Consider the following 12356-nt stretch of genomic DNA (forward strand, 5'->3'; position numbering starts at 1 on the left):
CTGCTCCGTGGCTGCGCTGCGGTGCAGGGTGCTTGCTGAGATGTATGCTCTGGCTCAGCGCTGGTTACCAACTTTGGTTTTTGGCAGGGGCTGTACTTACTCTCATGCTCTGTTTCAGTGAAGGAGATAAAGGCGCTTGTTTACTTGCTTGTATACCTTATTTGAGGCCTTTATCTGCCAGAACTTGAGCATTGTAAAGATCTCATGAAACTTTAATATGTGGAAATAAAGTTTTCCCCTAGATGTGGTGTAAATGTGAGTCAGATGTGTGTCCTGCCTTCATATGCAAGTGTAGGCCTAGTTGCTCTTCTGAAGAATGAAGCGTGTAGAGTTATTTTGCAGCATCTCAGCCTTAAATTAGTCCATATTTGGGCTCTGTGTGACTTCAGTAGTAACATTAATGCTATTCTAATAGCTTTATAGATTTGGGGATTTTTTGGTCTTCAAACATGATAGTTAACTTTTTTCGAGAAAAGTTATTTGACCCGATTTTAGCAGTCTGCTGTTCTAATCAACTGGTACTTTCATTTTACCTCACTTACACTGAATAATAGTAGTCAGGAAAACTTGAGTTTTAATTGTTTCTTCCCCATTCCCAGGCAGGTGCTGAGTTTAGCACCTTGCTTTAGACTATCAAAGAAAACCCAGTCTTTCCCAGATATCATCATCGGTGATAACAGGAAAACAATTGTGTGTGCTTATGCAGTGAATGTGGCGTTTGAATTGTTTGTATGTAAAAGTGTGGCTTTGATGTGTGCACAGTACTGCCACTGTAGTTCTTACAGATGTCAGGTCCCATCCCAATTAAAAAGCGAATTGTGGTGTGTAGACTGGTGGTATGAAATGCTGTGAAATACTGGTTCTACATAATGTAGATTTTTGAAAACCTGTAAACATTATTGTCTTGGATCCATATCCTCATCAGCCTGGGAGCTGCAGATTAGTTTGCATTTACACTTTATTGTGAGTGCAGATTGATTTCAAATGCCTTTTGTGAAAGAAATGAATAATTTCTGGAAAAAAAAAAAAGGCTTCTGCAGTGTTTCTTGTTACTATGAACGTAACAGGACATTTCTTCTTTGAGTGCTTGTTGTCAATACGTGTAAAACCTTACGACTGCACTGGTTGTTCGGTTTGTCTGGGTGCTAGCACAGTCTATGCAGTAACTTCTGTTTGCAGTCCATTTTCAGCCATGAGGGAAAGTAGAGTGGACGCTGAAAGCTGACTTCCTACAGTTGCTGTGTTGAAAAGGATGCAGGGGTTCAGCCTGCCAGCTCAGGAATTGGCAGGATTTACGCTATTCCAACTCTACCCATGGTAGCACTCTCATTCATTAGCACGTGCATCTCCACTGTGTCACTGTCCTTGCCAACTGGGTTGTTGAAGAACCTAATTTGGGGCAGCAGGAAAGCACAGAGGACCATCGTAGGAACACTTACTTGCAGGAGATTTTTTTTTGTTGTTGCACCGCAAAAGTAGCGTGCTTATAAAGAAACCTGAAGTAACTGCAAATCCATTGCCTGCAGCTTTGGCATTAAAACTTTTGCATGTGTTATGTGGATACTAGGTACTAGGGCTTACTTTTTCAGAATGAATTTAACTAAATGTGATTTTTAATTGCAAAATATGAATTGCTCTTAAGCAACGTTAATAGAATGATAGGTACATAACTGCAAGCAGTAAGATACTTCTCTTGGTGAAAAGTTTATGGAATCATTCTCATGTATGCATGTTTCTTATTGGGAGTGGATATGCCAACGTAAATCACGTTGGTTTGTTGTCCTTTCATTTGTACAAAGGAGAGCAACACTTGCAGTGATGTGTGAAACGCAAACTTGCCTTTATGAAGTGCATACATGTAGTTTTCTGGAGCTTTTGTTTTAACTGATGATTTTTCAAAACCACAATCTGTGTGTCTCACAGTATGTAAAACTGATCATAAGTGTGATTAGTACGTGGACAGCTGAAAGCAGCATTCAGGGTTTAAAAAGTATGTTAGCAGCAATTTTTTAACAGGCGTGCAGTAGCTTGTTTGTTTGTTTTGTTTTAATTTGCTGGACTGGATTTCACTAGAGTAGTAGATCATACACGATTCACTTCCAAGTTGTAAAATGTAAATGTGATCAGCAGGAGTTGGTTCTGGTTGTCCAACGTGAAAGCCTGCAAAAAAGGCTGCAGTATTGCATTGCAGATGGCACTGATTCATGTGTGTGGTACTAAGAGTTCTTGTTGTCAGCAAAGAAGTCATATCATTGCTGAATAACAGGTTCCTGTACTTAGCTTACAGAAGTCAGGTGTCATTAGACCAGTATAAGTTTAACTGATTTCTGACTCTTAACTCTAGCAGGGTTTGGGGATAATCTAACGTATGGAATAGGTTTCACCCAGCAGTGTGGCTGTTCCTAGGTCACATATCTGTGCTTACCACGCAGTTCGATAAATCAGGTAAGCATGGCTCATACAGCAGGCTCACCATCTGTTCTGGCAGTTGAAGGCTAAATAACTGAAGATGTCTGTTCTTTCCATTATTTTTCTGTGCTGCAGCCTTTCATGATGAGTTGCATACTGACCCATGTGAAACCTTTCGTTTCTCCCAAAGTTTAGTAGGTGAATTCATTTTCGCTGTTTTAATTTGATAAAATGTCTTCACTGGTTTCAGTTTTGATGTTTCCAATAATCAATCTTTATTTCTTATATATGAAAAACATACAGGGCAATGCAAAGATTTTGAATATTCAGAAGAGAAGTGTTAAATAATATTTCTTCTTTACCATGCTAAAGTTAGTTGACAAGCCCCAGTGCCTTTTCTTGGTTAGACAGTGATCTTCAGAAACTAAATAAATGTAAAAACAAAACAAAACAATTTCTATATGTCAGAAATAATTTAAAAAAAAAAAAAGTCCACTTTTATAAATTTAGTTATTTTGAAAAGTAATGCTGCCTTCAATGCATGTGTAACTAAGAAACATACTCTGATCTATGTATTGCTATTAATACTGGTTGTTTGTTAATTATAACTCCCAGTTCAAGTCTATCACACTTGGATTTTTTCTTCTGTAACAGCACAAAGCTGGCAGAGTATGAGGTTCTTGTGGACAGAACTAGAGAGTAGATTTCATGAATTGCAGAAGAGGGAATCTGATACTACAATCAAAGTTTTATGCAGTACATAAAAGAAGTGCCGCTCTCTGTTCTGTTTTGTACAACAGATGTTGGTTCAGGACAGGAGTTTGTTACCTGGAAAAAAAATGCAAGAGCTGTTGTCAGTGGGTGTTTAGCTGTGTCTTCTGTTGGTTGGCCCATTGAAAAGCGCGTGTGTGTCTGCTGAACCTGGTGTTGTGGATGTTCGGAGGCTATTAGTCTCTATAAGAAGAGTTTTCCAGTGTCTAATAGCAATTCTACGCCTAAAGAAGATAAAATCTTGGGTAAGGGTTCACAGAGGTGTAATAGTTTATTTGTCATCTCTAACATGTTTGTAGGCTAAACTTTTCTCCGTTTTTATGGTTCTTTCATGGTTAGAACTCTTCCTGTTGGTTTTCTTCTCATGTTGTGCCTGTAACATGTATATTCTGGTACATAGTAAATGATACGATCATACCAATATGTGAGACTTTTTCTGACGAAAATCATTTTCTTTTGTTTTACTAGTCCTCTGCCAGCTAAGATTTCTAACATACTGCGCTGTTATTTGTTCTTAAAGTTTCTGTTAGTGACTTCTGTTTTTGAGCTGCAAAAATAAGATTGGGCTTCCCGCTTCAGGTCACGTAACTTCTTATGTATTTCATTTGAAAAATGTTCTTTTTGTATGTATTGCACATCAGGAGAACAATTGCAGGTAATTGTGAAAGTATCTGACTTCTGCCTCAACAATACTACTTCTGCAGTAGATGTAGATTGATTCTGTAGTGCAAAAAAAAATTCAAGTGACTTCTGCTTACAGTTCTGATAATAATACAATGAATTCACTGCATTCTTTTATATTCCTTCCCCTTTTTCACATAGAGCACATCTTTATTTCATTTGTGTAGCCAAATTATGATTTTTTTAGGAAATGCCTACGTTCACGTTCTTTAATGTGTGCGGGTACGGTCTGTATATACACACACACATAGGAGCATGGGCATGCACGCAAGTTGCTCTGAAAGTAATGCCTCCAATTTATTTTGATGGAAACTGTAACTGATACAAAGAGCACAATAACTCTGTTTGATAAAGCAGATTCTCAACTATAAAGCACTGTTTTTCAACATAGTCATCGTTAGCTATGTGTTTTTGCCAGTGCTGAACAGAAGCCTGCTTGCCCTGCTTTTAAGTATCTATACCATCAGAGATGACCACTGTTGCCATTGCTGGAACACGCGCCACCCACCACCTCCCTGTGCTCACATCCACTGTTTGATCTCCACAAACATTCAGCAGGTGTCGATGAATGTCAGTGGTGTCATTTTTTCTGCATGGAGAAGATGAGTTGCACGCCTTTGCTTTGTCCTCACTTCCACGTCAGGCACCTTTTGTGGGACTGCCCTTCTGCTGCCATCTGAGGCACAGCAACGAAATGTCAAAGGGAAATTGGCGGGAAGGTTCACCCTCTGCTGCTATCCAACCTGCATCTACTTCTGATGTTGTGGGCCGTCATAATAAAGTACGAGGTGTTACTTTTAGTATAGCCCTCCTGTATGTGCTCTTCATACAGACCTGCTTGTATGTAACACTTTGTTTTTTCCCTCCTTCCTTATGCTGGCTTTTTCATCACTTTCTCTCTCTCCCTCAGTTGTGTATTTCTGTGTGTCTGTGATGGTACGTGTACAGTATTTGTGTATATGTTCTTGATTAACACAGATTCCCATGAAGTTTACTTTGTCTCTTGGCTTTCTGGCAAGTGATGCAGTATTCAAAATAACTGCTTTATATTTTCATCGATATTTTCATTTCATGCAAGTGGCAATGTGAATGCTAAAGTTCTTTCTTCCTATTCCATCTTTGGTTGCTGTAGTTGATACGTATTTGCTCCAGAATCTTAGTCTCAATATAGCAGACGGTTTTGAAACAGAGGAAGAAATTAAAATCTATCCTAATGCATTAATAAGGTTTTTTCCTGTTCTTCAGCTCAAAGCTGATGATAACGAAAGTGTGAAATGGTGCTTCCTTCTCTAAAAGAAAAAATGATATTTCTTTTCACAATTTTATCTTCCACCGATTGTGATGTCAGGAGGAGGAACTGTTGTATTTTTCCTTACTGTTTCTCTCTTCTAATTATGCTGGCATGGCCATCAGAGTTGTCAGTCAGCATGTTCCCACTGGCCAGAGAATGGCCTTGACATCAATATTCTTATGCGTCAAATATATGGAAGTGAAACGTGGTAGGTTATACGGAACGACTGACGCCTTTTCTTATAAGTGTTTGGCTTATATCTCTGTAAGTGCTGAGTCAGAAAAAGTATGTCGTGTTTGTGGAAAGTGGCAGTCAATGAAAACTAATTACGTGATGTGAAAGCTTTTCAACATTTTTAGATGAGCTTTGCTGAAAGTTTATTTTTCTCAAGTCTTGAGTCTTACTTTAAATTCCTAATCATAATGTAGGCTTTCTTATTTCTGCTGACACCGTTGCTTTAATCCATCGTAACAGTGAAAGGTCCCAAATAGGAAAGGCTTATGGCCCAACAGTTCCTAATGTGCTGGCAGAGCTCTGATGAGCTGTACAGCTTTTGATCTTTCAAGGAGAATTCTTAGAAGATCAGTCTAGGAGCATTGTCTAGTCAAGCTGTGTGAGGTGGTCAGCCATGTGCATAGTAAAAATAATGTTCATTCCTTTTTCACTCATAAACTTGATTTAGATTTGAGTGAGAAGAAAGTGATGCTACAGATCTGGCACGTTTTGTAGACAGTGCTTCACCTGAGTAAACCGAAAGGCATTGAGAAGCTTAATTTGTAACTGTACCAAACTAAGTAATCTATCGGATTAGGAATTAACCTTTATGTGGCCTCTTGCACTGAGAGACAAGTGAGTTCGTTCTTCACATGGTTTATATACAGATCTTCAGCACTTGGAAATCAGTTTGCGTGGTTGTGTTAGTATTAGAATTATTGATATTATTTTTCAAATATTTGAAAATGGTAAACCATGCAAATTTAAATTCATCAAGATGGTAGAGGGGTAGATAACAATTCCATGTCTAATTAGGAGTGTCTGTAGAAGGTGTTTTCTTGATCATTATCAGACAACTTTATCTATGTTTATGTAAGTGGATCATTATGCCTGGAGAACTGAAAAAAAGAGAGAAGTCTCTGGCTGCATAGAAAAAATATTCTAATAAAAGAATGGGAATGGACTGCATGCCTCAGTCTTACAGTTTAGGACAGATTTATAGTCCTTGTGTGCAGTGTTCCGTCAGCTGGTGGTCTAACTCCTGTCTTTCATCCGCATTGGAGGTATAGTCTGACAACTGGAAAAAGACTATATACAGAGAGCTGGAGTCATTTATTTGTATGTTTTTTAAAAGCCCATCGTTGGTTTTTTTCTTCATCCACACTAAATTGGCCTTTGCGGTTTACTATACTGTTGCCTTTCTTAACAGACTGTGGTTTTCTCATATATCCTATTAATCAGTTGAGAATAGTAAAGTGTTTTCTGTGGTGGACTTGTCCTGCTGTTTTGTAGGTCTGCTAAAGAGTCTCTTGTGGTTTGCAGATTCAGGCAGCACATAAATGGGAGGTTTTAAAAATGTTCAGTTCCTGAAACTGTCATATATTCCCATGGCTCTTGCCTTTTCAGTTGAATCATGCATTTTTTTGACTGATTTGTTTGCTCTAAATCCCTACTTTGTATTATTGGCTCTTTAGAGTTCAGTTCATCCAAGTTGATAAAAGCCATTTTGAAATGATTTCTAAAAATATTTGATGTCTCAATTTACTTTCCCCAAGTTGTATATTCTAGGGGAAGAGCTTCTTTCTCTTCCTTTTGATTATTCAGAAGAAAATTGCCAAGTGTGTGATTGACATGTGTCAGACTTCAATAGGTATTAATGACTTTTCTGCTAAAACTTGAAAGTGTGTATCTCATCCTGCACAATGAAGCTTGCTTCAACTGTCTCAAATATTTATCTAAGTTTTAAGGGAGTAAGTGCCTCCGTCTTATCAATATTCTGTCTACTAGATTTTCAAGAAATACTAGCTCTACTAATATGGTAACAGCGGGGTATTAAATCTAGATTAAAATTCCTTTATGCTGCTTCATGATTCTTTTATAAAATCAGAACTTTGTTTGCTTTCCTGTCACAGAAAACGTCCACAGTAGACAGGTCTTGAATTACTGATGAAAACCAGAAAGCATAGAACTTGAAAACTCGGGTTCCATGAATCTATTCTGCTGTGTAACTGGGAGGAGCACCAGGTAAGTTTTTAGAAGAACAAACATTTTGTAGCATGTTTGCATTGGAGAAGCAAGAAAGCTGCAGTCATGAAAGAAAACTTCCCACATGATGGCTTGGTGCAGAATTTTGCGATGTTTTCAGAATCTAAATTTTGATATCATTAAGTTCCCATTGCCAGAATGTAAACTAGTTATCCCAGTCTTGCATTAAATGAAAAAAACCACCACCACCAACAAAATGCAGAATGATAAGTAACAAAGGTGGGAATTGACCTCGCCCAGCCTTCCCACTTAATTCAAACCTTAATTAGCTCCCTTTATATGCTAATATTAAACACAGATATATATTTTTTTCAATTTTGTAAACATGGATATAATAATGCAGAAAAAAGGATTAGGTGACAGTGAAGTTGCCTTGTTAATAGTGAAATTTTCTTAAAAAAAAATTACCTGTCCACAGTAACTGTCTACTTCCTGCACAGGCACAGCTGTGTCTTTGCAGTGTCTCATGGCAGTCATTGAGGTACTCCAGCTGTGTTGAGCTGATGATGGGAAACAGGACCGTGAAAGAAGTGTACAGTCTCCTCCTGCAGGCGCTCATTACCTTTTCTATTTTTTTCCCAATCTTGTAAATATTCAGCTTCCACCATATCACATTCACTATTGTGTTTTAGCTCAATCTTCCACTTCATGTAATATTTGTGTAGCCAAGGCACCTATTTACTTTGGACACTAGCATGAAAGCAAGTCTGTTTTCTATTAATCGCAGTATTCTTTGGTATTAGATGCTTCTTGTGTTTCAAAAAGATAAATTTATAATTCATGTTGATTTTTTTTTTTAAACGGTTTAACTTTGAAACCTCAGAAAACAGAAATCTGGAATCACAGAATCACAGAATTGTAGGGGTTGGAAGGGACCTCCAGAGATCATCGAGTCCAACCCCCCTGCCAAAGCAGGTTCCCTACAGCAGGTCGCACAGGTTGGCATCCAGGCAGGTCTTGAACATCTCCAGAGCAGGAGACTCCACCACCTCCCTGGGCAGCCTGTTCCAGTGCTCCGTCACCTCACTGTAAAGAAGTTCCTTCGCACATTGGTGCAGAACTTCCTATGCTGCAGTTTCCAGCCGTTTCCCCTTGTCCTGTCTCCACTCACCACTGAAAAGAGTCCGGCCTCGCCATTCTGCCCGCCACACCTTAGATATTTATAGACCTGGATCAGGTCCCTTCTCAGTCTTCTTTTCTTTTGAATTCTAATTTTATCCCAACTGTACAAATTGTACTTGATCAGGTACGAATTTAATTTTGGGTAAAACAAACATGAGGATGGACTCGAGAGTAAGTAACAATTGCAAACACATTTGCAGTAATTGGTGTGGCACTTAGTTATTACAGTTGATGTATGTATGCTGGTTATCCAGTTGCACAGCATTCTAAAAGCGTTGGCTGTAAGTCTTTAGAAACATCTGATAGGCAGCTCTAAATATATCAAGGTAGTCAAAACCCAGAGCTGTTATTTCTACCTCTCGTACGCAATGAAGGCTATCTAATCCATTTTGATTGAGATTACCAAAATTCTTGCTTTTCCAAATAGAAGTTTGAACAGTTTTTGAGGCAGCCCTGCTTTCAGATAATTGGTATTGTTTTCTATTATTCCTTACTTGGTCTCATTCTGAGATGTTTCTGGAAGGGGCGGCCGCGGTGCTGTGGTTGCATCCTAACTCTCTTTTGCATTGTCTGGAAGCTTGTCCTGTTGCCAAGAGGAGTGTGCGGTGAATTGATCTGATGAAAGATGGCTCTCTGTGTGTGAACAGGCTACAGGTTGCTTTACTGTAGTGCGTCTCAGTCTCCATTACAGCTGGCCATTGCAGAGCTGTGTTTTGGCATTACTGAGCATGCGAGTGTACTCAGACTAATTTTGATAGTGTCAGAATGGACTGTTCGTCAGAACATGAGAAGGAGAAGAGAAGAAGATGAGAAGAAGTATTTTCAAAATATTATGGTCAGTTAAAGTTTATAACTGGGTATAAGAATGTTTTTGGAAGGTAAAGAATCGGGCTCCTGAAAATGCGTACAGTGACTTTGAACAGCTAATGCTTGCTCTTGGAATAAATGCAACTTGTGCAGAGTCACGAAGAAGAGGATTAGTTTTGAACTGGCTGCCTTAAGGGTTGCCAGTGATGTAAAGGCAGTAGTTATGCAGCTGCACTACTGGCTGAAGGAAAAAAAACGGGAAATAACTCAGTATTTAACTTGTGCTATGTCGTGTGCTGCGAGAAAATAGTTTCACTGTTAAGTCTACCTCAACCTTTTTTAAAAATCATCTAAGCAGTCAGTGGTAGTTGTAGTGTGAATATAGCCAATTTATGGGAGCCTTCACTCTGTGAATCTTTCAAGTGGTGTGATCTGTTTTGTTTTTGACCTTGATTTTGAGGAGCCAGATGCCTTGCTATAATTTTAGGCTGCTTTGTATAAAGTGTACTCTGTATTTATGGCAACCCAGTTTGAGGTCATAGGGTACAGACTCTGTGGGCTTCGTGGTGTCTCTGTTTCTGCCCCCACGCATGTTTCTTCCATTGTCTGACTTAATGTTCTTTGTGATATTAGTGCTCTACCTTTTCCCTACCACTTCCTCATATATTTGCACATAGTATGCAAGTGACTTATTAGATTTTGGAATGCAAACCAAAAAATTACCATGCCACTTCCTGACAAACTCTTTTTTTGATCTGTCTTCAACCTGCAAGTATTTAGTGGTTTTGAGTCATTTGTGGGAGCACTGACCTCATATCACATTCTACAAGTCTCTTCCTGAGGAGCTGGGCCCCTGGATCCCGTTCAGGGTTTGTTCCAGGCCTTCAGGAGGGCTTACATTTGAGCAGCAGGGAGACGGGAGCAGCGCCCACGATGAAGAGCAGGCTAGAAAGAGCAATCGGGGACCTTGCCAGGAGTTAAACCTCCTCTCCCTGACCGCAAGGTCCCCTGGGGAATGTAGTTTTCCTTCTCTTCTGGGCAGGTACCCAGGACTTGAGCATTAACAGTTAAACTCCCAGTGCCCCACATGATGTTATGATGTGGAATACCGAAAACCAAAAATCACAAAACCACGACAAATATATATTGCTCTATTTAAGGTCAGAGTGTAGTCAGTCTCTAGTGCAAGAAGGGTATGAAAATACAGATGTACTTGACTGAAGTATATGTTACATTACACAGCGCAGTTGTTTGTTCAGAAGGGAGCTGTGTGCAATGCTTCATGCAGTACATGCGGTGGTCACAAAGTGACCTTACTTACCACATAGAGTCATAGGATCTTTTGGGACTTCTTGTACTTCATGAAGGAAAGTTCAGGGTTTCAGTCACCCAATAGAGTGGTTCAGAATGTAGAAAAATGCAGATTTTCATAGTCTTTTCATCTATCAAATGCTTTTCTCCTGGTTCTTACAGGGCTTAGTTACTGTGTCAGATCCTCTTCCATTAGTTTCTTTCTTTTTTTCTGGTCCAGTACATTTTTTTGTGTTGTCAAAGCGTGGCAGTAGAGTAGAGAAGGGAAACAGTAATGTTTTGATCTCTCTTTGGCAGAACAAATGTGATTCCCTTCCCGCATAGTGTGATTGTGTTGCCCCAGCCATTAGATAAATGGTTTGTTCCTGGCTATCCTTTAACAAGGGAGAAAAATAAATGCTCTTTTCCCAGGAGGCCAAGGAGTGCTGCTCTACTGTAGTGGCCATAACAAATGGAAAAACCATAGTTGGTTTCAATGCTCAACATGCTTACTGCTTGCAATTAAAAGTGGAAAATTAAAAAAAGAAAAAGGAAAAGCTGGTGATATAATTATCTACTAGATTTAAATTATTACTAGCTTATCTTCAGCTCCCTAAAAGATTAGTGTGCATGAAGAGAGCATCTACAAGCTTTGTACTGCCAGTCACCTACTAGGTTTGTATTGCCAGTATGTGCAAAATTTCTCTGCTCTTATTACTTGGATTCCTTGGGAATAAAAGTAAACACTGGGAAACCCCAGCAATATTGGATTTTTGCTATTATGGCAGGTAATGCTTTCCTAAAATGTTTGTATTCCAAATGTTGCAACTGTTTTGTGCTGTACAGGAAATAGAAGGGGGGGAAAAAAAAAAGAACAACTTTGTAGAAAAAATAACTTACATAGTAGAGGAAAGAAAGTTCAGGACGAAAGCAATTTAAGTCTTCAAAAATTATTTTCAGTTTTAATTTTTCAGTGATATGTAGGGTGCTTCTCATATCATGAACAGAATTTGAAATGCTTGTGCCGAAGAAAATCAGTAATGCGAAAAATATTGGTTCCATATAAACAAAGTTGTAAATGCCCATTGACTTTAGTAAGGCCAGAATTCTGTTTGCATTCTAAGACACACAATCCTTTTTTGCAATTCAGTAAGTTTAAAATGGGTACACACATGTTTGAACATCTCATTGCAACCCGAAAAGTATGATTACATAATACTTGGTTTAAAGTATTCTTGTTTTAATGGCTTCATGTTTGGGAATGTGCGATAGTTACAGTGTTTTCCATATACTGGAAATTAGTTTTACAGTCTTCTTTTTTGAGAAATCTTAATGTTCTGTTTAATGTGTCTTTTTTTTTTTTTTTTTATAATAAAAGTTACTTGATGAAGAGATGATTGTGCTGATTGTGAATTGTTTTCTGTTTTGCAGCTCACAGAACAGCGATGTCACAGAACTGAACGCATTTGTCGCAGTAAGTATGCCACAGCATTAAGCATTCTGCTAATTTTTTGGGAAGCATCAGCTACACATAGGGAAAAGGAAGATGTGTAGTGCTCGTTCTACATCTAGGTCCTGATTCAGCAAGGTGTAAAGTACTGGTTTCACTAAATGTTTTAGATATTTAGTCCACATATGTAATTCTGTGACTTCAGTTTTTACCATTGGGTAAGTCTTTAATCAGCACCATGATAGCACTATAGCAGTGAGCGATTACTTTAATGTA

This window comes from Tetrao urogallus (genome assembly GCF_951394365.1).
Source record: "Tetrao urogallus genome assembly, chromosome: 8".
Taxonomy (NCBI): Eukaryota; Metazoa; Chordata; class Aves; order Galliformes; family Phasianidae; genus Tetrao; species Tetrao urogallus.